Source organism: Ctenopharyngodon idella, chromosome 3 (assembly GCF_019924925.1).
Source record: "Ctenopharyngodon idella isolate HZGC_01 chromosome 3, HZGC01, whole genome shotgun sequence".
Lineage (NCBI taxonomy): Eukaryota > Metazoa > Chordata > Actinopteri > Cypriniformes > Xenocyprididae > Ctenopharyngodon > Ctenopharyngodon idella.
In genome coordinates, this window is record NC_067222.1 from 3,107,068 (window position 1) to 3,134,173 (window position 27,106).

The window sequence follows — 27,106 nt, forward strand, 5'->3', positions numbered from 1 at the left end:
AACCCCCACACAGTGATGGACAAGTGTCTTCAAACACTAATCCACCGCTGTGTGCATGTGCATTTCAGTTGATGTTATGCATTTATTATTTCTGAATTGGCTTCTAATTGTCCAACTATGAAATTGACATGATACATTTTTACTTGACAAATAAAATGTTATATTTGATTTACTCTGGATTCTTCTGAAATCATTATGACCAGTAGATTATGGAGTCCGTCATTTCCGTAAATCTGCGTCAGGACAGGTCAAGCCAGAGAGCCCCATGAAAGGAGCATATTGGCACATCATGGGACTTTTTGAGTTTGTCTGTTATTGAATTAGCAAGTTGCAGTATCGTGACTAAGAAAACTGTATTTTTGCATGAACAAGCATGTGGCGGTTCGACTTAAATGCATTAGTAAACTCTGCATCCTCTGACTAGATCATAAACTGGCGAATTTATGTCCGTGAGAACGCAGTCGGCCGATGTGAAATTCTCTAAGCGATGATGAGACCGTAATGAACGAATAATTGAAATTATGAGATACCCAGAATAATCAAAAATCAAAATTAATACATAACAAATGATTAATTTCCAATTGGGAACAAAACCTAAGAGTAATAATCATTTAAAATTGGAGTCAGATTAAACGAGTGAAATTAAGTGAACTTCACAGATGCGCTGAAAAGGCATACACGTGTTAACCTTCGCCCAGGCCGTCGGATTCCGTTTTTGGGCCGATGCGGGGTTCCTTACAGGAAATATATTTTTGTTCTGAGAGGGTGTAGTGATAGACAAGAAGAATTTGTGCTTGTGTTTGTGAAACCACAAACACTCCAGGCCTTCAGAGGTGTTGCATTATCAGATGAGCTGAACAGTTTAATACAGCTAAACATGAGCTGGATGAATCGACATCACACTTCAGCTATATATAGATGCATCAGACCAGGCTAAGTATCTGAGAATGTATATTTGCTGTGTCGTATCACCTTTGAACTCCGATAAGGATGTTGTTGAAATAACATTCTGCTATTTCATTTGTCACAGTTCAACCTCTTAGGGCAGAGTTTTTTTTTTTAACGTTAGATACCAATGAACCTCGAATATGTTAAATCCCCTTGTAATTAACAAAATAATCTTTCCCCATTTTCACAGGCAAGGCTTAAACCTAATCACAGACTAAAATGCATGTTTGAGCTGTTTTAACTAAAAGCTCATCTTTTGTCTCAAAAAGGCACATTTATAATAGTTCAATTAGGACATTTAAGTAGCTAAGGCCTAATCCTGGCTTAATCTAAGCCCTGTCTGTGAAACTGGGCCTGAATTATAGATCTTCAGCCCTGGATGAAGACATGGAGATTTCTGCATAAAAAAAACATGGAAAACAACAGGAAAAAAACGCAGGACCTGATGAACGTAATACAGGAGTCTTTGAACCCCTTTGACTGCAGACAAAGTATTCATTGAGTCCTTCCTCATCCACAAAGCATAAAATATTTATAGGAATTTATTATCTTTTTTCCTTTTTTTTTTTTTTTTTTTTTTTTGAGTAAAAGCTGAATTTAAGCAAATCTCTTTTAAAATAAGTGTTTAGTTTATAGCATTGAACTGACTTGCTAGAGGCCAATTACCAAAATTGCAGGCATCTGTTGTATCTGTTAGTTTTCTTGTTCTTTTTCTGATCCTGCTGCCACTGACAGGCAGAACCATCTGCGATTATATGCAAAATGTTATGAAATTTGGCACAGTTGTAGAGCAGGTTCTGAAAAATCATCTGATCAAATCTGGGGTCAGGCTGTCAAACTAATTTTTACTTGAATGGTCTATAAACCACTTTTTTTATGTTGTCCTGGATGATTTTCAGACAGTGATATAGCAAACAATTATCACATTAGCTGCTATAAAAATGTTTTAGCTTGTTCCAAATGATTTATGTATGATTTAAGTTCATTCATAAAATGTGGTTTGCAAAGAGCTCACTTCTTTTTATGTATATGGTGTTTTCCTAACGAGATAAATGTTTCTATAATGTATTGCTCTTTACTTTCCAAAATGTAATTCTGAAAATAAAAAAGCAAACACTCCAGTTTTCTGCTAATATAGGTTTCTAAATCCTTCCGAAATATTCTCGAGTAAATAAAATCAAAATAAAAGTAAACATTCTTTCACTCGTACATTTGTCCTGTTGTTGAGTACGCCAGAAACTGAACGTGCATCTGTATACCGTTTCCAGCGTAGACAGCATCAGTGATTATAATGGATTCTACTTGCATTTGACGTGACGCTCACATCCAGTGTAGGCACATATCAGCCATAAAGCAACTGATGCCAGTGGGTGGAGCCTATGGTAGAATGATGTATTACTATTCAATCGATGTCTTGCTCTGGAGGCAGACATATGCAAATGTGTTTGCCCATGTGACATCACAGATCCCCCAATATCAAAATGAGACGTTTTTGGAGCTTGATTAAATAAATGCTTTGTTTAGAATGAGGAGGACATTTTAAGCTATAAAACTTGCAGGATGTTTTAAATGGTACAAAGACCTCTTATATGTCAAAAGATCAAGGCAAATTTGATTTCTCAAGTCATGACCCCTTTAAATGTCTCCGAAACATGCTTAAATGGATGAAATTCTATGTAGGACAGTGGTTCCCAACCACGTTCCTGGAGGCACCCCAACACTGCATATTTTGTATCTCTCCTTTGTCTGACACACCCATTTCAGGTCTTGGAGTCTCTACTAATGAGCTGATGATCTGAATCAGGCATGTTTGATTGAGGAGACATGGAAAACATGCAGTGTTGGGGGGCCTCCAGAAATGTGGCTGGGAACCACTGATGTAGGACACTTCTTTCATTTTACTAATACAAAATTTGTTGCCATATAGCTTGAAGTGCACTTCATCTACTAGTCAAAATGTTTAAATCATTGGTTTATAATGCTGTAGTTTAAAGTCATTATTCATTCCTTACAGATAACACTTTAAGAAACTCACCTTTCTGCATCTTAAAACTGATTCACATCCTTTTTCACTTTAACTCTGACAAAGCTTCAACACCGTCCTTGTTAAAACCACATTGTAAGTGTCAGTGCCAGAGTGCACAGAGAAACAAAACCACAAAAGTTTGGTTATCACACTATCAAAACCTATGGAGGTGTCGTGTCTTCTTCTAAGCATGCAATTATGATGACTTGAATTAAAATAAGACGAACTGTTTGCTGAAGTTTTGAGCAGTATTAAACAGGGATTCAATTATTTCTGCAGCGCACATATTGAAGTTCTCTGCCCTGTTCCTCACAGCTCTTACTCTTTCCAAAGCTTATGGGAAATGTGTTTTTAAAGCTGAACGGCATAAATGGTGATAAATAAGAATGAACTGAATGATGTGTTTGTGAGTCCTGCAGAAATCTTTCTAAGCGCAATACAGTTTGCAGCAATATTTCAATATTATCAATATGCTAAAAAGTTTTTGCTTCTCGTTGAATTTAATTTGTTTTAATGAACTTTGGAAATGAAAATTTTACATAAATATGTTAATATTTTTCATCTTAGTTATGTTGTAGTTTTTGTGGTTTTCATTGTGCAGAAGAGAAGCTTGTGGTTTTGTTGTGAGTGAGTTTACTAACGCCATGACGCTTTATCAAATGAGCAATAGCTGCTAAAACCTGTGCAATGGTGAGTCTCTTCTTAAGTGTTCATCCCTTTACATTCAGTCAGTAATAATGTTGCTAGCCAGCAGAAAAATGAAAAAAAACAAACAATAATTTCGTTATAGTAAATATTTGAGAAGTTCGATTTCTTTCAACACAATATTATTTGTTTAAATAGACTTATTCTAGTCTTCTTACATGTAAATGGGTGGAAATGTTTTCCTCAATTCACTGAACAATTGAATACGCTTGTGAAATATATGCAAGATTATGACTCATCTTAAGCCGAGAGCAACTTTGCATGAATCCACAGGCCTTCACAGGTGTTGTATTATCAGATGACCTTGATGGATTACGATTACTTTAGCTTTATATTGATCTCACAGTGGCTCAAATATGTTTCTGAATGTGAAAATGTACTTTGGGGCACCACAAATCTGAAAGTTTGAATCTGAAAAAAAATAGGTTACTTTGAGCTCATTTGTATCTCGTATCTTTATCATAAACCAGAAGGTTTTGGAAATATTTCTTGAAGCCTGTAACTGAAAAGTGCTGATTCCCCCATATGAGATGTTTAAAATTAAAATAAATCAGAGAATTAAGACAGGACCGAACTGTGAATAATCATTCAATGCATTTCAAATGGTGAGGTTCTTTCATTGTAATAATAACATTTGATTGATTGATTGATTCTGAATGATAATCAGTCTTTACAAGTTTTAAGAAATACGATGCTCACATCAAAACTTTTGTCTGTGAAGCGTTGTAATGAGATATTTTACTAATATTAAACACTTTTATGTTATCTGAGAATGAGTACATGAGGAGTTTGACCGGTTACAGAGGACAGGAAGAACTTTATATATGTTGATTAATGCATAAATCTACAAATTTATGTTGTTTCTTTCTTTTCAGAGTTAGATTCAGGGTTTGGATTAAAGATGATTTCATTAACAATTTCATAAAAAATGTACCATTATGTACCATTATTACACATTCTGAGGAGATCAGGTTAAAAAAAAAAAAAAAAAAAAAAAAAAAAAAAAAAAGGCATTCATCTTGGGCAGACAGGAAAAAGTTTGTCCAGTGTGAAACTACACATAGGCCATCACAATCACACTTTTAACCTACACACATTATCAGTGATATAAAAAAGGCACCTTGCTCCTCTCTTAGTCTGAAGAGTCATTGTCTTCTGGCTGAGACCGACTGACTTTTCCGATCTTCTCTTGTCGTTGCTCCTGAACTCCTGAAAAATAACGAAAAGCAAACTCAGAATCAGAAACAAAAAGAGACAACAGTATTTTCAGGTAAGTTTGGGGTTGAAGTAAAAGATCAGTATAAAACTTCCATCAGTGTTATAATAATCACAGGTTTAGGTTATTGTTTTTTTTTTTTTGTTGTTGTTTTTTTAAATTGCTATCTGTCAAAAAATTCTAGTTATACGAATTTAACCTGCATTATCTAAGAAGTTAAGAAACAGTTTAATTGTCCTCTATGTACATATTCTTTTCCATTATATTTCGAGTCAGATTTAGTATTTGTGAAAGGCTGTTGTGTTTGAGGTCTTCTTTCAGCATCTGTTCTTCACTAGATCATCTGAGGGATTTGACTGAATCAAGATGCTGCTGATCATTGAAGCTCTTCTTCTCATTTTAGCTGCTCTAGGACAGGTAAGCTTGTGTTCTAGTATGAATATTACATACATGAATACTGATAATGTGATCTTTAATGATTCCTGTTGCTGCAGGATCACAGAGCTGCTGCTGCTGCTGTTCAAGAACAGATATTTCCATTGGATATGGCACTGGATTCTGTTGATGATCAATATATGGGCTGTAGAGAGAAAATGGCAAAACTGGTGGAGACAGAACTTCTAAAGGATGAACTCGAAAAATTACCTGATTTTAAAACGGCTTGGAAAAAAGGGCAAAAGTTTGTCAAGACCCTAAGTGATGATTTGACAAAAAAAATATTATTTTATTGCCATTTATGTGTACACTGATGCTACTGTATATGAGTACTTCAATCCTGACACTCGTCATGATAAAGACCAGTACAAACAAATGACATACAAATGGTATTCACTTCACTTTCTGTTAACAGATGCAATACGTATTCTGAAAAAACAAACACAAAATCAATGCTATTCAACTTTTCGTGGTACAAATGTTAGATTTAATGAGGATGTTCTGAACAAAGAGGTTTGTTTCGGCTCATTTACATCCTCCTCTCTTGATCGTAAAGTAGCACAACGTTTTGGAAAAGTGTCTTGTTTTGAAATCCACACATGTGAAGGTGCTGATGTGGCAAAATATTCTAAGCTTCCTCGTGAGAAAGAGGTGCTGATTCCTCCATATGAGAAGTTTAAAGTTGAGGTCAAAAAACAAGAGCAGAAAGGTCTCTGGTGTGAAACCGTGTTCACTTTGAAAAGCTCTGGAACAAGAAGTGACCTGAACTGTGCTCTGTTCAAGAATCCATCCAAGACCAAAACAAAGTACTATATACTGAACAACGTGCTTTGAGTTTACATGATATAGTCATGTAGATCAGCTCCAACATTTGCTCCTCTTGGTTTAGTTCATTAATTATTTGTCAGAAAATGCAATTAGTTTAATTTAAACAAAATGAAATAAAGTTATTTTTAAGTGACCCAATTCAGTGGCCTCAAAGTGATTTTATGCGTCTCCAATTCATTTCTTTATTTATACTTACATCTTTTTGCATCATATTACCGAACAATTTTAGTGCTTGCTTTCTGTCTAACCATCAGCAGTATAATATGAACTACTAAATGACCTTCTGAGTGCGATGCGACTTGCAGAGATAATATTTTATTAACACACTATAAAAAGCTTTGGCTTCTTATTGAATTTAATTGAAATTGTTTGAAAAAGATTTTTTAAATATAAATTCTACTTTATCTTCTTAATCATGTTGCCGATGTTGGAATTTTTGTGGTTTTCATTGTGCAGAAGAGAAGCTTGTGGTTTTGTTGTGAGTGTCTTTAATAACACCATGACGCTTTGTGAAATGAGCAATAGCTGCTAAAACCTGTGCAATGGTGAGTCTCTTCCTAAGTATTCATCCTTTACCATTCAGTCAGATATGTTGTTGCTAGCTAACAGAAAAATGAAAGATTCATTTAAGTAAATAATTAAGAAATTCAATTAATTAGGCTTGTTCAACAAAAATATTATTTGTTCAAATGCACTTATTCTAGTCTTCATAGTTCTTAAATGAACTTTATTTGTGTGGGAAATCTGCTCTCACTTTAAGTTCATTGAACAAATTTTTTTTTTTTTTTTTTTTTAAAGTGTATGCTTTTAAAAAATACGTAAGATTTTATACATGACGCCTATATGTATTACTCATCTTAGGCCTTCACAGGTGTTGCATCAGATGAACCTGATGCATCACGATTAATTCAGCTCTATATTGATCTCACAGTGGCTCAAATATGTTTCCAAATGTGAAAAATTTACTTTGTTCACAAATCAAAACGTTTGAATCTGGGAAAGAAAAAAAAAGAAAAAGAAAAAAAAAGGTTAATTTGGACTAATTAGGGCCCGAGCACCGATGGTATGAGGACCCTATTGTAATTGCCCAGTCAATTCGTCTTCTTCTTCGAAATGAATCACAATTTTGAGGGCCTAAACATGCTCGAAAACTCAGGAAACTTTGCACACATCTGAAGTGGTGAAAATTTGGAATGGGTTTCAGAATTAGGTGTGGCAAAATTGCTCGATAGCGCCACCTAAAAAAAAAATTCAATTAAGAGCCCTTCACGCTACGTTTCATGTACAGGTATGAAATTCGGCACACATGTAACAGCCCAACACCTACAAAAAAGTCCCTGGGTGCAAAACCTGAAATCTCAACAGGAAGTGAGATATTTTGAATTTTCTCTGCAAAATTCTTGCAGGTTTTTGCCATTTCCAGATGTAGTACTTTAACAAACTCCACCTAGAGCTTTAATCAGATCAACATCATATTTGGTCAGTCTAATCTAAAGGCCTTTGTGACGGTAAATTGTGAAGATCTAGAGTCTTCACTGAAGGGCGTGTTTGTGGCGGCCTGACAAAGTTCGATGTTTCGCCATGAAACAGGAAGTTGTTGTAACTCGGGCATACAATGTCCGATCTGCCCCAAACTTCACGTTTGATAATAGTCCTGGCCTAAAGACATCTACATGGCAATATTCAGTAATAATCAAAGTGCCACCTGTTGGCAGCAGGAGGTGTGGCACGTCGAAATTACTTTATTTCTCCTGGTTTTACTCGCTTATATGTCGGCCACTATTCACTCTTTTGTGAATTTGTATGTTATTTGTATGTTATCTGAGATTGAGTTCATGAGGAATTCGACCGGTTAAAGAGGACAGAAAGTACTTTATATGAGTTGATTAATGCATAAATCTACAATATCAGGCAAATTCACCATCACGTAGCATTATTACACATTCTGAAGAGATCAGGTTGGAAAAAGACTTTGACATACAACTCAAGTTTGTGCAGTGTGAATCCACAGATAGACCAGAAGTGATAATCAGATGATCTAAACCATTTAGATACTCACGAATCACACTTTACACACACATAGACTTATCAGCGATATGAAAAAGGCATCTTGCTCATGTTAGTTTGAAGAGTCATTGTCGTCTGTGAGCGACTGACTTTTCTGATCTTCTCCTCTCATCATTTTTATTAAAAAAAAAATAAAAAAAAAAAATAAAAAAATAAAACCATATTCTGTTAAAGTTAGTGAACAGTTTTACTGTGCAGATCTTTGAACATATTCCCTTTCATTATATTTTGAGTGATGGATTTAGTATTTGTGAAAGTCTGTTGTGTTTCTGGTTGTCTTTCAGCATCTGTGCTTCACTAGATCTATTAGTTCATCTGAGGAATTTGACTGAATCAAGATGCTGCTGATCATTGAAGCTCTTCTCATTTTAGCTGCTCTAGGACAGGTAAGCTTGTGTTCTAGTATGAATATTACAGACATGAATACTGATGATTGATCATTATGATTCCTGTTGCTACAGGATCACAGAGCTGCCGCAGGACAGATATTTCCACTGGATATGGCACTGAGGGATGTAAAGAAAACATGGAAAAACTGGTGGAGACGAAATATATAGAGATGTAAATGTCTGTCTCAGACTTTAAATTTGCAAAAGCTTGGAAAAATGTTGAGGGAAAAATATATACAAGCCACCAGGAGATAACTTCACAAAGAATCACTCAATTGCTATTTTTACGTACACTGACCCTACGTTTAAGATATATAAGGATTTCAATGATGCGGTTCATAATGGTAAGAACAAATACAAATATTCACTTTACTTTTTGTTAATAGATGCAATACAGATTCTGAATAAAACAAAATCAATGCTATTCAACTTATCATGGTACAAATGTTACATTTAATACTAATGTTCTGAACCAAGAGGTTTGTTTTGGCTCATTTCCTTTAAATCTTAACAGAACAAGGAATTTTGGAAAAGTGTCTTGTTTTGAAATCCACACATGTGAAGGTGCTGATGTGACAAAATATGCTAAGCTTCCTTGTGAGAAAGAGGTGCTGATTCCTCCATATGAGAAGTTTAAAGTTGTTGATGTCCCTGCTTCATGAAGCTTCGAAGCTTTATGAATCTTTTGTTTCGAATCAGTGGTTCGGAGCGCGTATCAAACTGCCAAAGTCACGCCCCCCAGCGGTGAACCATTGAAATTTCGAAACACTTATCACGTAACAAAGCCTTGTTTACTGAAGTCACGTGACTTTGGCGCTCCGAATCCCTGATTCGAAACAAAAGATTTGTAAAGTTTCATGAAGCAGCGATTTATCAACTTGAATGAGTCAAGGCTCGTGCTTTCTCTGTGATTCACCGCACATACAGAAGAGAGACATCTCCGATGAACGTTAATGTCATTAACAACTAGTTGTTCAGTTTGGTTCCATACACACTGATATAGAATTTCTGTAAATACGGTTGTCACTACCTGTATTTTTCAGGAGTTAATACGGTTGTAGAATGCGGTGGTCACTCCCGTATTTTACTGAACTGTGTGTGTATAGAACGCGCATAAGCACTAAAAGGTGAACTGACAATCGAATTTACCTGCAATGGGTACGTGGCCAAATGAAACCTGAAATGGCAACAATGAATACAGTTTAAAAAGTACGTACTTTTTTTTTTTTTTTTTTTTTTTTTAAACAAAAGCTAATAGTTTTTGCAGGAAATCCATTTGAAATAAAACGATCAATAAATTACGGTGTCCAGCATCACCTCAGATATTATGGAAAAACGGATTAAATATGAAAACCCAAAATATATGGTAAACAAGGCAAAGTGTCAAGTCAAGTCACCTTATATTATATATATATATATATATATATATATAGCGCTTTTTACAATGCAGATTGTGTCAAAGCAGCTTTACAGTGATAACTGGTGAATAATTTTGTCCAGCTTAAGTAAATTCAGTATTGATTCATTCGGTTGTAAAAATCAATAATTAGTTAATTTATCTATAGTAGTCAACATTTGAAGTGGATCAAAAAAAGGTAATAAAAGCTGTCCTAAGAAGAAGGTTTTAGGACAACTTTGATGAAAGGTTTTGATCCACTTCAAATGTTGACTTACTGTATATATCAGCACTGGAGAAAACAGCGATGTCATCGTCCAGCTCAGTTCTGTTTGCATACAATGGTGTCAATGCAGGCAGATCAAAAACATTGTTGAATATCAAGTGTCCCCAACTAAGCAAGCCAGAGGCGACAGTGGCAAGGAACCCAAACTCCATCAGGTGACATTAGATGACAAAACAGTGATAAAAATGGAGAAAAAAAACCTTGGTAGAAATCAGGCTCAGTTGGGGGGCCAGTTCTCCTCTGGCCAACAGCAAACAGTGCATGATTATGATTCAGGCTATGTTACAGGTCATAAGTCTGATTTGGATTGCAACAGTCAAAATATTTGGTCCAGTTCCATCTAGTTGAAGATCGTATTCATCACGCCGGTATGGGACGGTTTGGTGGTAATCTGTGCCACTGGCTGTTGTGTCGGTGAGGCCTTCACAGGGATGATCTAGTTGACTCAATCTCTGCTGACACTTCAGGGCTGCGCTGTCGTCATGTCTAGGCACAGGTCCTCCATCTTATCTGGATACAGCCTGGATCCGGCTGACTACAGCAAACCTCGCGATAAACAGAAAGACTAATATTAGTGTAGATGCCATTCTTCCTCTGATGTAACGAGAATATCTGGTGTTATAGGAAGTGTTTCCGGTTCCGGCTGACCTAATTTATGCAGCCTAACAATCCTTTAACGGATTTGAAAATAAAAATTGATAATGTGTTGTGTATGCCAGGGTAAAGAGATGCATTTTTAGTCTAGATTTAAACTGACAGAGTGTGTCTGCTTCACGAACAGTGCTAGGAAGATTGTTCCACAGTTTAGGTGCCAAAAAGGAGAAGGATCTACCGCCTGTGGTTGATTTTGATATTCTAGGTATCATTAATTGGCCTGAATTCTGAGATCGCAATAGACATGAAGGACTATAATGTGTAAAGAGCTCACTCAGATACTGGGGAGCTAAACCATTTAGTGTTTTGTAAGTGATTAGCCAGATTTTAAAATCTATACAATGTTTGATAGGGAGCCAATGCAGCGTTGACAGAACCGGTCTAATATGGTCATACTTCCTGGTTCTAGTAAGAACTCTAGCTGCTGTGTTTTGGACCAAGTGAGCAGGGCAACCACCTAGTAGAGCATTACAGTAATCTAGCCTTGAGGTCATGAACTAACTGTTCCGCATGTTTCATTGAAAGCATATGTCGTAGTTTAGATATATTTTTAAGATGGAAGAATGCGGTTTTAGAGATGTTAGAAACGTGACTTTCAAATGAGAGATTGGTTTTAAAGAGCACACCCAGGTTTCTAACTGACGATAAAGACTTAACAGAGCAGCCATCAAGTGTTAGACAGTATTCTAGGTTATTACGTGCAGAGGTTTTTGGTCCAATAATTAGAATCTCTGTTTTTTCTGAGTTTAGTAGTAGGAAATTACTGGTCATCCAATTTTTTTATATCAGCTATGCATTCCATTAATTTTGTGAATTGGTAATTTTCTTCAGGGCGCAAAGAAATATAGAGCTGAGTATCATCAGCGTAACAGTGAAAACTAACGCGATGCTTCCTAATGATATTTCCCAAGGGTAGCATGTACAGAGTGAAAAGCAATGGTCCTAGTACTGAAGCTTGTGGTACTCCATATTGAACTTGTGATCGATATGACATGTCTTCGTTTACTACTACAAACTGATAACGGTCAGATAAGTGAGATTTGAACCATGCCAATGCAATTCCACTAATGCCAACATAATTTGAGTGTATTCAAAAGAATGTTGTGGTCGATAGTGTCGAATGCAGCACTAAGATCCAGTAACCCTAATAGAGAGATACAACCACAATCTGATGATAGGAGCAAATCATTTGTAACTCTAATGAGAGCAGTCTCAGTACTATGGTACGGTCTAAATCCTGACTGGAAATCCTCACAGATACCACTTCTTTCTAAGAAGGAACATAGTTGCGATGATACGGCCTTTTCTGGTATTTTTGACAGAAAAGGTAGATTCGAGATTGACTAATAGGTGTCATTGACTAATTCTCTATGATCAAGTTGTGTTTTTTTTAATAAGAGGCTTAATAATAGCCAGCTTAAAAGTTTTCGGTACATATCGTAGTGATAATGATGAATTAATGATATTAAGAAGAGGATCTATGACCTCTGGAAGCATCTCTTTCAATAGCTTACTTGGTATAGGGTCTAACATACATGTTGTTGATTTTGATGATTTAACAAGTTTAGACAATTTTTCCTCTCGTAAAGCAGCGAATGAATGGAATTTTTCCTCAGGGACACTACAATGCACTGTCTGATGCGATACTGTAGTAGACGGTTGCTGGTTATAATTTTCTCTCTGAAAACAACTCCAACTGAAATACCTACAACATTTCGTTTTGTTTTGTTTTGTTTTGTTTTTTCTCTCGATTTTCCCCCCCTTTCCACACTTCTCTCATTTCGTCTTTTTTCTCCGTTTCAAAACCGGATTATAATATTATACAACCTGGATCATCTTGAAGAATATATCGACGCGCACTACAACACATTCTGCTGCACCATGAACAGGGACAAACCAGATCACAACAAAAAAAGTAAAGGTAACCCCACTCCAAACTCCAAGAGACCTCGTCCCGATTCACCTTTCAGCCCAAGTACAACACCATCCACATCACCCAAACCGCCGTGCTGCACCGAGGTAAGCGACATCTTGCTCTCAATTGAAAATAAACTCACCGGACTTGATACAAGGATTGCACTTATAGAAGTCATACACAAGGAATTCCAGGAATTGCGGCACAGTTTAGAATTCAGCCAAGAACAGATAGACACTCTTACTAAAGAAAACAACTTTTTAAAGGACTCCGTTCAAGCACTTACCATTCAACTCACTTCCGTTGTCGCCGAAAATAAAACCATGAAAGAAAACATTTTGAACTTGCAATCGCGCAGCATGAGGGACAATTTAGTTTTTACAGGCATCCCAGAACAAACTCCAGACGACCCCGAAAAATCAGTCAAGGACTTCATGATAAGACAACTCAAATTACCAGCGGAAACAGTACAGAGCATCACCTTTCACCGTGTTCACCGTATCAGATCCAAAAACAACAACAGCCGACCACGAGCGATCATCGCAAAATTCGAACACTATAAACACAAAGAACTGGTTCAGAGGCAAGGCAGACAACTCAAAGGCACAAACTATGGACTCAATGAACAATATCCAAAGGACATTCTCGAACGCCGGAAACAACTCTTTCCAATCAGAAAACAAAAAATAAATGAAGGAAAAAAGGCAATCATTACAGTGGACAAATTATACATAGATGGACAACTATATCGCGATAAGGACATTACTCCCTGGCTTTTCTGAACACTTCACTTCTATTCCTGAGTCAATAACTGCCATAATCATAAACTGAACTAAACACACTCACTTCTTTCTTTGTTTCGTTAATCTATTAGATGTGCTCCTACTTTTGCACCTAGGTCTCGTGTCCCCCTTCCCATGTTCCACCATACGTTTGTATTTAATGGTTTCTGTTTTGTTGTTGCTGTTCTGCTGTGTATACTCTGTCAGTTGTGTTTCTGTATTTTTGTTAGTCTGCCAACAACATTGCATTGTTATGCACACACACATATACACTACTACACCCACTCGAGTACATACACTCACATGTATCCATATACAGTACTAACAGGCCCACACATGTACATTTGTCTATTTTTCACTAAAACATGTCATCTATCACCTTTGTAACCTGGAACGTTCGTGGATTTGGTTCTCAGACAAAGAAGGTCAAAGTTTTTAGTCATTTAAATAAACTACAAGCCGACATAGGTCTCCTGCAAGAAACGCATTTATCAGAATCAGATTATAACAAAATTAAATCATCAAATTACAGTCATTTATTCTCTGCTCACTACAACACAAAACAAAGGAGTATGCATTCTAATAAATAAAAAATAAAAAATCTCTTTTGTTCATAATACCACCATTACAGACCCTGAAGGACGTTTCATTATCATAAACATCTCCATTAATAATAGCCCAGTCACAATTGGCAACTTATATGGCGCAAACACAGATGACCCATCCTTTTTTCAGACCTTTTTCTCCTCAATTTCAAATTTTTCTAATTGTCCAGTCATAATCGCAGGTGATTTCAATACAGTTCTAGATCCAACAATAGATAGATGTAATAGTTTAGGCAATAAACGCATTTGGAAATCTGCAGAAACCATAAAACAGTTCATGAGTGATTTTGGTCTTGGCGATAGTTGGCGTCTACAGCATCCTAACAGTAAAGAATACTCATTTTTCTCACCAGTACACCACTCATATTCCCGCATTGACTTCTTTCTCACCAGTAATTCTATCATATCAAATATTTCTGAATCGAAGATCCATCCAATAGTCATTAGTGATCATGCCCCGGTAACATTAAAATGGAACACAACTAGTCAACATAAACCCACTACCAGATGGCGATTTAACACATCTCTTCTGAAAGACCATGATTTTGACAGTTATTTCAAAAGAGAGTGGGCATGCTTTCTAGAGATGAATGACTCCCCAGAAACATCTCCATCTCTTCTGTGGGAAACAGGGAAAGCCGTACTAAGAGGAAAAATAATTTCATTCTCCGTTTACAAAAAAAGGAAAGAAAAGGATCAACAAGTAGAATTGGAACAAAAAATTAAACAACTAGAAGACATTAACATAAATAACCCAACAGAAGAAACACAGGATTCATTAAGAAAATATAAACTCAAATTGAATGAATTAATCAATAAACATACACAATTCCTAATTCATAGGCTAAGACAAGAAAACTTTCATCATAGTAACAAATCTAGTAAATATTTGGCAAATCAAATCAAACAAAATAAGGAAAAAGCTACAATACCACTGATTACAGACACAGCAGGGAAATCCACCAACTCACCAGAAGAAATAAATCAAATCTTTCAAAATTTTTACAGTAAATTATATTCCTCCAATAAAGACCCAGATCAGAAAGACATTGACTCATTTCTCAACAGTATCAACTTACCTCAACTCAGTAAACATCAAATAAATACTCTGGATTCTCCCTTATCAGAACATGAACTTTTTAATGCCCTCAAACTCATGCCAAACAATAAAGCACCAGGCCCCGACAGATTCCCTGCTGAGTTCTACAAACACTTTTGGTCCATTTTATCACCACTCTTCATCCGTATGATTACTGAATCAAAACAAAAATCAAAACTCCCAGATAATATGAACACAGCCACAATTTCACTCCTCCTTAAACCAAATAAAGACCCAACATTACCATCAAGTTATCGTCCGATTTCCCTAATCAATGTAGACATTAAAATCATAGCCAAAGCACTAGCACATAGAATAGAAAAAGTCACACCATTTATAATCCATCCAGATCAAACCGGTTTCATCAAAGGTAGACTTTCATCCAACAACACACGCAGACTTTTTAACTTAATGCATTATTTATCAACTCATCAACCAAAACCATCATAGTTACTCTCGATGCAGAAAAAGCTTTTGATAGGGTCAATTGGAAATTCCTGTTTTCCACATTAGAGAGGTTTGGTTTTGGGGAGTCATTCATTAATTGGATCAAAATTCTGTATACGTCACCTTCAGCCACTGTCATCACCAATGGACTAACATCACATATCTTCACACTGCAACGGGGGACTAGACAAGGATGCCCACTCTCCCCTTCATTATTCACCATTTTCATTGAGCCATTAGCAGCAGCTATCCGTCAAAACAGCTACATTAAAGGAATTCAAACACTAAACATGCACCACAAAATTAGTCTTTACGCTGACGATGTATTACTATATTTACAAGACCCACCATCATCATTACAAGAAACTATTAAACTCATTGATTCATTCTCTAATATCTCTGAATACTTGATCAACTGGAGTAAATCTGCCATACTCTCATTACATTCCAACAGCTTGGATGTGACATCCCAGACACCACCTATTCCTTTGTGCACCAACTATATCACATACTTAGGTATTAATGTTTCCCCCAGGCTGTCAGAGCTATTTGGACTCAACTTTACTCCATTACTTAAAACAATAAATGATGACCTTCATCGCTGGATGAATTTACCACTATCCATTATGGGCAGAATATCAATAATTAAAATGACTATACTCCCTAAATTAAACTATTTATTTACAATGACTCCAGCACTACCCACCCTCACCTGGTTTAAATCACTAGATTCAATCGTCACTAAATTCTATTGGAAAAATAAGACCCCAAGAATTAAATTAACTACACTACAGAAACCAAAAACACAAGGAGGACTGGAAGCACCACATTTCTACCACTACTTTTTGGCCAATCAGCTCCAAAATATATATACAAATGGATTCACCCAAACCCATCAGAAAGCACATGGCAAGATGTTGAACAGTCAATTTGTAAAGACATTAACATTTCAGAATTACCTTTCTATAATCAGACAATCAAAAAGCATCACTGTTTTAAAACACCGACAATAGCCGCAGCTCTGACAGCCTGGTGGAAATTTCATCAAATCACGAACACCCCTCTTGCACCACCATCTAAATACACCCCAATCTGGAATAACCCAGATTTTATGGTTAACAAGAAGCCACTCAACTTATGCACATGGGTAGATAAGGGCATCACACAACTTCAACACATCCTGCTTAATAACAACTTGGCACCATTTTCCCACTTGGTCCAGAAATACGGCATTGGGAGTAATTGTTTTTTGGAATATTTACAAATCAAATCATCTATTCAATCAAAAATCGACACTCAGACAATTAATCTAGATCTTCCCCCTCCAATCTCAGAGCTAATTAATATAACCTCCCCAAAAAAGGAAGAGGTAGCAACACCGACTAATATCAAATATAAATAAAATACTTATAAGATTACATTTAAATCTCTCTCTCCTCTCCCTTTTTTTTTTTTTTTTTTTTTGTTTTGGCTGTTTCTGGACCCTGGTTGGCTGTGGCATACTAGTCCCTGACATGTGCGGTTTTGATTAGGTGTGGGTGGGTGTGATGTGGGACCGGGGGCCTTGGGCTTTCGCCCTCAAGCTTGTACTTTCACCTGGGATTTCTTGTCTCTGGCTGGCTCAGCACTTGTCTCGCTGTTTTAATGCTTCACATATTAGATGAGGTGCACACACACACACACACACACACACACACACACACACACACACACACACATTCATTTGGAACATAAAATAAGTTTAAAGCAGGAAGGGGGAAAAAAAAAAAAAAAGGAAAAAAAAAAAAAAAAAAAAAAAAATGCACACACATAGGGTAAGTGTGGCCTGGGCGTGGCGGCCTGGGCTTTGCACTGGGCTGGTTCCATGCTGCACGCCATGCTTTTTTAATGCATTATACACTAGTTGACAAACATATTATGAGTATAACAATGAAAGCAGCCATATTTATTTAAAAAAAAAAAAAAAAAAAAAAAAACACAGACAGGGTAAGCGTGGCATGTGTGGGACGGATGGGGATGGATTTTGGGACCCTCGGCCCCGCAGCACCGCACCTTGATAGCTCGTTGCAACATGACACTGACGGGGGTCTATCCTATGCCATGGCCATGAGGGGAATAGAGGCAGCTTTATAATATCTTATTAATAGCTGTATCAATATTACCATTATTATTATTATTATTATTATTATTATTATTATTATTATTATTATTATAATAATAGTATTAATAATGGTAATATTGATACAGCCATTAATAGTAATGATAATAGTAGTAGTTGCAATGGCAGTAATAATAATAATAATAATAATTATTACTGCCATTGCAACTACTACTATTATCATTACTATTAATGGCTGTATCAATATTACCATTATTAATATTATTATCATTATTGCTATTACTGTTATCTTTATTTTTCCTCTTCCTGATCCTTTAACCTCCCCCTCATTCCGGATGAAATGAGTCTATTTCTTAATATTTATCATTACTACTACTGCTAATACTATTATTACTATTTGTCATTTCTTATTAATTGGATTTATCATTATTATTATTATTATTTATTATTATTAATACTGTTGCTATTGTCACCTTCCTCATTTTTTGCGTGTGATACTATTATTATCATCTTCATCATTGTTTCCTCCTCTTTGATATATATTTTTTCTTAACTCTGGTTATGTCTGTTGTACTTTCCTACATGCTCCTTTATTCATATATTTCCACTCCCACACCCAGTTACACTTAGTTACACACACACACCCAAATCATACTGGCTGTTATGTATGTTTTGTTGGTCTTTGTATTTTGCATTTAATTTCTTTTCTGTAAATATTGTAATTGTCTGTTTGCATAAAAAAAAAAAAAAAAATAATAATAATAATAATAATTTTCTCTCTGATATTATCAATCTTGCAAGTAAAGAAGTTCATAAAGTCATTACTGCTGTGCTGTTTGGAAACATCAGAAGTTGAAGCTTTATTTTTCATTAATTTAGCCACTGTATCAAACACAACCCTAGGTATTTATTTATTTTCTTCTAAAAGATTTGAGAAATAAGCAGATCTAGCAGTTTTTTTTTTTTTTTTTTTTTTTAAGGCCGTTCTGTACTCAATTATTCTCTCTATGAAAAGCGAAAACTTCTAGTTTTGTTTTCTTCCACCTGTGCTCCATTTTTCTGTCTGCTCTCTTAAGGGCCCGAGTGTGCTCGTTGTACCATGGCGTTGGACTAATTTCCTTAATGTTCTTTAAGCACAAAGGAGCAACTGAGTATAATGTGCTGGAAGAGAGTGAGTCAATAGTTTCTGTGGCAACATCGTGTTCTTCTAAGCTATCTGGTATGGTATGCTAAGGAGATGAAACTGATCAGGAAGATTATTTATAAAGCAATCTTTAGTGGTAGAAGTGATGGTTCTACCATATTTTTGGCAGGGTTGCGGTTTTGCAGCCTTGGCTAAATGTAGTATACACGAGACTAGATGATGATCTGAGATGTCATCGCTCTGCTGCAGAATTTCAACGGCATCAATATCGATTCCATGTGACAATATTAGATCTAAAGTATGATTACAACAATGAGTGGGTCCTGACACGTGTTGTCTAACACCAAAAAAAAAAAAAAAAAAAAAAAAAAAAAAAGTTTAGAATGTCTGTAAATGCCAATCCCAATGCGTTTTCATTATCTACATGGATATTAAAATCACCAACAATTAGGACTTTATCTGCAGCCAGTACCAACTCTGATAGAAAAATCAGCAAATTCTTTGATAAAGTCTGTATGGTGCCCTGGTGGCCTGTATACAGTAGCCAGCACAAATGTCAGATTGGATTTGTCACTTACATTACATAATGTTACATAAAGCACCATCACTTCGAAGGAATTATATTTGAAAGACTTTTGAGTAATACTGAAGATATTACTATAAATTACAGCAACACCTCCCCCTTTGCCTCTTCGACGCGGTTTGTGACGATAACCTTGAGGGCTAGACTCATTTAAAGTAATGTAATCGTCTGGTTTTGGCTAGGTTTCTGTCAAACACAGCAGATCAAGATTTTTGTCTGTGATATTTACAATAAGTGCTTTTGAAGAAAGATCTAATATTCGGCAACCTAAGCTTTATCATTTGTTTATCTCTGTTTTTTTATTTGTTGAACATCAATTAAATTTTTACCCTCAAATGGGTTTGGAAGTTTTTTGTATTTACTAATTCGGGGTACAGACACAGTCTCTGTGATAACATCTAGGTGAAAGAGTTTCTATGTGTTGGGAATTACCGGACTTCTGTGACGTGAGGCAGCTAGCAGACGGTTGGCTTAGCCGGTCTGTCTACTTCCTGACCTGGGCCCCAGTTTGTCACATTTTAGCTCTAAGACTTTGTGCCTTATTATTAGAGAGAAGAACAGCACCATCCCAGGAGGGATGAATACCATCTCTTTTCAACAGGTCAGGTCTGCCCCAAAAACTTTTCCAATTGTCTATGAAACCTATATTATTCTGCAGACACCACTTAGACAGCCAGCCATTGAGTGATGATAATCTGCTATCTCATCACTCTGACGAACAGGAAGGGGACCAGAGCAAATTACGGTTTCTGACATTGTACTTGCGAGTTCACACACCTCTTTAATGTTAATTTTAGTGATCTCCGACTGGTAAAGTCGAACATCATTGTCAAATAACAACTACATGACTGGTTCTGCTGTAATAGTACAGCACAGGCACATTTATTCTTTCTTTTTGAACATGGCTTTTAATGTACTGAGCTCTGTCAGGTCAGTAAAGCCCTGCTGCGTTTACTTGTGTTCTGTGGTTACAGCGCCACCTGCTGGTCAAAGCGTAGCATGTAGCGTGCAACGTAACTGATGTGCTACACCTAGTAATGATATTCAGTATGGGCCAATATGTATCAGAAGCAAGGAACGACTACTGGAGAGAGGAGATGATGCAGCAAGTGAGTAAATGGTTGACAGTTTCGTTTTGATTCAGTAAATTGTATTAATGTAGAAGAAGTTTCTTTTGTAGTTGGTTTCAATTAGATAAGTCACAGATATGAACAATTAATTGATAACAGTGAGAATCAAAACAGTTAACCAACTCTGTCCTTTCTTATAGGAGCAAGAATTCAACAGCTTAACAGCTTCAATTCAACTTGAAGTTTCACACTCTTCACAAAATGTAAAAATAAAGAAAATCATCAAAAAAAAAAAAAAAAAAAAAAAAAATACTGTCCTTCTTTCACTTTGGGCAAAGTATTTTACAATAATATAACCTTCAACAAAATATTATATTCAATAACCCAAAAGAAATATAGTTGGACATTCAATTTGACTCAAAACACTGAATATGATTCAGAATTTCTTGAAACAAATCACTTTCCCTTTCAAACTCAACAGTATAATCAACAATATGAGTTGAAAATGCACAAATCCATTAATTGATTCAATTGAACAAAGTTCATGGATCAAATGATTCAGCTCAAAGAGTTGAACTCTTTCGACCAGTTCAAGTTCAAAAGATAATCTCTCCTTTTTGAAGCAAAAATATCAAATGAGTTCGACGAATAAAAGTCTTTTGTGTCCAGAAAACAAGAAAAAAAAAAAAAAAAAATGGAATTCTCCTACCAGTTGATGATTTCAAAGCACAGTTCAAAGTGGAAACAGGTCCGTGGGTAGCTCTCCATTGTGCACATTCAATCACGTCCGATACACAGACGATTCCTCTCCAAAAGGATTAAATATGGCACAAAACAGGAAACTCTCGCAGGAGATCACGTAGAAATAAACATAGAAACAAAACAAAAACCCAGCCAAGGCAATAACTTCACATATCTTCAAATAAGCTCATTTGCAACACTCTGATTCTCCGTTGGATTGCATCAGCTTTTACTCCACAAATCCTTGCCTCGTCGTCTTCTCACCCCGATAAAAGCTTCATGTGGCCGCATCCGTTCATAAATATGATCTTTTTGCTATATTTAAATCTATTTTCTCTCTATATCAAAGTTCTTACAGAGGGTCTCTGAATACCGCTCTGTGCAGCTGCTTCGTCTGATTCGCTCTGCCTCTCTGCTCAAGGTAACAGTGCAGCAGCGCCGGCGCAGCCTGTGGGCGGGACTTAGCAGCACTTTCATAACATTGGCTCTTAGGAGAGTTAGTCATTGAAATGAGAACAGTGATTGGACGGAACAGTATTTCTTCCGGAACCCCCTTCCGTTCATGCCCTGACAAGAGTAACGCAGCTGGAGGTAGTAAGGATAGTGCTGCAAATGAGGAAGACAGGCCTACTGTAAAACCGTCTGAGGTCGGTCCGGCCGAAGCAGTGCCGACCGCGGATAAACCTGCTGGGGAAGGAACATCTGTCTTGGGGCCTGTGGAAGCTGGATCGACCTCAACGGAATCAATGAATGAAGGTAGGGATACTTCAGAAACTTCTCCAAATGCAGAAAATGGATTGTTGAACAGTGATGTAGAAAACGTGAGGGAAGAAGATGTGTCTGAGTTAGAAATAGAGAATAAGATGTTCAAAGTGCCGACAAAAAGGCAAAATTTGGAAAAGATCAGTAGTGCAAAGTGTTTTAAAAAAGGAGATGTGTTTGAAGAGCAGAAAGAGTCAGAAAGTGAAAGTGAAATGTCTGATTCAAGTATAGTGTTGTCGCAGGCTGAAGGTATAAGCAGAAGCTATGATGTTGATGATATAAAACGTTTTCTTAGTATCACAAAAAACAAAAGAGGTGTGATTGTAAAGGAATATTTCCCTGATCTAAAACAGTTTTATGACAAAGCCAAAAGTCTAATAGCAGAAGGGTGCCTTTCAAACAAGGAAGTTTACCGTCTGAAAAAGATTGTGAGGAAAGTTGGTCTGGATTTAAATGAAAATGAGGATTAAGAACATTAGTAATTTGGGTTTGCTTGTGTTTTTTTGGTTGTTCATTTATTTCAGTATGGCTGAAGTGCAGATTGCCTCCTTGAATGTTAATGGTGCTAGAGATTATAGAAAAAAGAGCTGAGCTGTATGATATAATTAAGCAGAAAATAAAAAATACAAAAAAAAAAAAAAAAAAAAAAAGCATCTTTTCAATCAGTAAAAAAAATGGTGGGATTTTGGTAAGATACAGATTAAACAGTATTGTCAGCAGTATGCTCACAACAACACCAAAGTTTTAAATCAGTCAATGAAAGACTTAGAGACTGACATAATTAAGATACAAGAATTGGCGGAATTAACAAAACAAGAAAGTTATTTGAAAATTCTTTCTAAAAAAAAGAATCAATTGGCAGAATTATTAGGGGTCAAAACACAGGGGGCTTTGGTCCGATCAAGATTTGTAAGTCTTGACCAGATGGATGCACCTTCAAAGTTTTTTTTTTAATCTTGAAAGGAAAAATGGACAAAAAAGAATCATTCATGCTTTGCGATCTGAGGAAGGATTTCTGTTGTCCAACCCTGTAGCGATTAGAAGGAGGGCAATTGGTTTTTATGAGAAACTGTACAGAAGTGAATTAGGACTAGACAATATCAGTGAGAGTGTCTTCTTCAAGGATTTACCAAAGGTGCCTGATGAAGCTAATGCAGAGATTTCAGGTGCGCTCAGCCTGGGAGAACTGCATAAGGCTGTTCAGAGCATGGAATCCGGAAGGGTGCCTGGAATCGATGGCCTACCAATAGACTTCTATAAATGTTTTTGGGATGTTTTAGGAGAGGATCTCTTAGAAGTACTCAATGGTAGTTTGGATGAAGGTCTTCTACCTTTGAGTTGCCGGAGAGCAGTCCTAACCCTCCTTCCCAAAAAAGGAGACCTCACAGAGATCAAAAACTGGAGACCTGTTTCACTTCTGTGCAGTGACTATAAACTTCTTTCAAAGATTTTAGCAAACAGACTATCAAAAATTATGAATAAGGTGATCCATCCGGACCAAACCTACTGTGTCCCCAAAAGGTCAATTTTTGATAATATTTCCCTTATTAGGGATATTTATGATGTCTCTAAGTTATCAAATAGTGATATTGGATTGATTTCGCTAGACCAAGAAAAAGCATTCGACAGAGTTGAACACTTATACCTATGGGAAACGTTAAAAGCTTTTGGTTTTAGTAAAAGTTTTATAAATAAAATTAAAGTTTTGTACAGTAATGTTGAGAGCATACTCGAAATTAATGGTGGCTTATGCACTCCTTTTAAAGTTTAGAGGTGTGAGGCAGGGATGCCCGCTCTCTGGAATGTTATTCGTTAGCAATTGAACCTTTTTTAGAGCAATTAAGAAAAAGTGTACAAGGTTTTAATGTGCCAATTTTTGGAAAAAGTATAAGTCTTTCTGCATATGCTGATGATGTTTTAGTGTTTGTTAGTCAACAGAGTGATGTAGAGGTTTTAATGAGTGTACTTGATGATTTAAAAAAAAAAAAAAAAAAAAAAAAAAAAAAAACTGTCTGCTAAAATTAATTGGGAAAAAAAGTGAAGCGCTACTAATAGGAGATTGGAAAGGAGGGCGTTTTTCCCTTCCTCCTGGTTTAGTATGGAAAAAAGGAGGTTTATTTGGGGTTTTTTTTTTTAGGAGATGAAGCAACTGTACAAAAAAATTGGGAAGGAACTACTGAAAAAGTTAAAGGTCGACTTGAGAAATGGAAGTGGTTAATCCCAAATATGTCATATAGAGGTCGGACCTTAGTTACAAATAATTTAATAGCTTCCTCTTTATGGCATAAATTAACCTGCATAGATCCTCCTTTACGTCTGTTAGCAGAGATTCAAGCGATCTTAGTTGATTTTTTTCTGGGACAAGTTACATTGGGTTCCACAGAGTATATTGTTTTTACCTAAAGAAGTAGGAGGACAAGGATTGGTGCATCTTCAAAGTAGAACAGCAGCTTTCCGTTTACAATTTTTGCAAAGACTTCTTAGTGGTTCAATAAATTCAAGCTGGAAAGTAGTTGCATGTAAAATACTACAAAATCTTGGGAATTTGAAAATGGACAGGAATCTTTTTTTTAATGGACTTGTCAAAATTGAACATCAATGGAATGCCTATTTTTTAATCGGAATGTTTTTAAAGTGTGGAAAATGTTCAAAATACAAAGAGAAGGACATTTTAAATCTCTTCACTGGCTCCTTGAAGAACCACTTATATATGGAGCGCGCTTTGATTTAACACACAATGACTGTGCAATTCCTGGACTCACTGAAACACTTGTAGCTTCCAAAATATGTACAATGGGGAGTCTAATTAATTTGACAGGACCAGATTTTGAAAATATGGAAAGAGTTGCTGTGAGTCTGAAGATTAAGTCAAGACGATTTGTTTTTCATTTATTAGAAAAATGGAAAAAAAGACTCCCTTCAGATGAACTGAAACTTTTATCAGACTACTGTGGAAGCAAAATTGTGCCTAATGAAAGAGATGTTTTATCTGATTTTTTTCTTTTACCTGTTTTAGATGATGTTTCAGGAATGTTTCTAAGCTCTGGAAAATCCCCATGTCTTAATTTTTTTTTTTAAGTATTGGTAAATCTTTTTATAAAGCTTGTGTTCTTGTTTTTAACAAAAAAAACACTCGATAAAAGGCTTGATACACCATGGCGTGATGTTTTAAAAATGTGTGATGATGATGATAAACCAGAATGGAGATCATTGTATAAGCCACCTTTAAGTAAAAGAGTTGGGGACATACAGTGGAGACTGTTACATGGTGCAATAGCAGTTAATGCTTTTATTTCAGTTTTGAATTCTGATGTTACTGCAGAATGCCCATTTTGTTTAAAGAGAGAAACTGTTTTTCATGCTTATATGGATTGTTTTAGACTGAGAAGCTTGTTTAGTTTATTACATAATTTATTTGATAGTCTTAATGAATCTTTTTCTATAGATGTATTTATTGTTGGTTTTAAATATGTTAGAAGAAAGAGGTTTATTTGTCAGTGTTTAAATTTTATTATAGGCCAAGCAAAATTAGCAATTTATATGAGCAGAAAAAAAACAAAATAGAACTGGGTGTAGATCAAGATATTAATACTCTGTTTTTAGTCACAGTTAAATCCAGAATACTTATTGATTTTCATTTTTATGCATCCATGGATGACATTATCACTTTTCAAATGAAATGGTGTAAGAATGAGGCTCTGTGCTCTATTATTGATGGAAAAATATTTTTTTCTCCTTTATTAATGTAAAAAAGGTTTTTTGTTTTGTTTTCCTTGTGGTACAAAAGGTAAGTGTAAAATGGTAAATGTTGACTTGTTGAAAAAGTGTTTTATGTGAAAAATTGTAATAAAGTCTTTTTTCAAAATTCAAATTCTCTCTCTCTCTCTCTCTCTCTCTCTCTCTCCCTTCCCTTCCCTTCCCTATAGATCAAATGCATAAGAACTTGGTGCTTGTTGGGCGTGAACTGGATACAACAGTGTGACATTATTAGCCAAGCTCTGAATCAGTCACAGGGTTTTCTAATCGAAATATAATCCTGGCCAGATTTTACTTTACATTTTCTGAAGACAATGTAAGTGCTGTTTGTCTTTGTATAGTCCTAGACTTCATCACAATCAAGTTTTAGGAAATAAAGCACATTTCAACATCGTTATAAAGATACCTTGACCTTCTCCTTGTTATCTGCTGAAAACAGACGAGTGCTGATGAAAGATTACAAAATATACTTCTTTCAGACCTGCAACTTTGTATGTTTTGCAAGCATCCTTTCTGTGTTTAACTTCACAATCTGAGGTCATGTTCACATAAAAGCTAACTGAATAATACTATGTCAAATTATCTTCCTATGATGATTTGATGCTCAAGAAACATTTATTATTATCAATGCTGGAAATAGTTGTGCTGCTTCATATTTTTGTGGGAAATGTCACTCAATTTTTAAGGATTCTTTGATGAATACAAAGTTCAAAAGAACAGAATTTATTTTAAAAAAAGAAATCTCTTGTAACATCATAAATGTCTTTACTGTCACTTTTGATCGATTTAATGCATCCTTGCTGAATCAAAAGTATTAATTTCTTTCAAAACAAGAAAAAAGAAACCCTAAATTTTTAAGAGTATAGGCTATATCAAATGTATTTATTTAGCCTTTTAGATACAGAGATGTGTAAAGGTTTTTTAGCAGAAATATGTTATGTATCTAATTGTTCTCCCTGTAAATTCATATGCAATCATACAAGACGATTAATACAAAAAACATTTATTCCGAACTCAGGGATAGGGTTATGCAAGTTCACCATTGCATACAATTATGAAATCTCATGAATTCAGGTCGAAATATGCACTTCAACTATAATTTCTCAAACACACACTATCAGCAATATAAAAAA

General features: G+C 35.8%; 1 pseudogene; it reads left to right on the forward strand.

Annotated features, from left to right (window-relative positions):
- Positions 1-3,966: 3,966 nt before the first annotated feature.
- On the forward strand, positions 3,967-6,595 carry LOC127508505 (ecto-ADP-ribosyltransferase 5-like; annotated as a pseudogene).
- Positions 6,596-27,106: the final 20,511 nt, after the last annotated feature.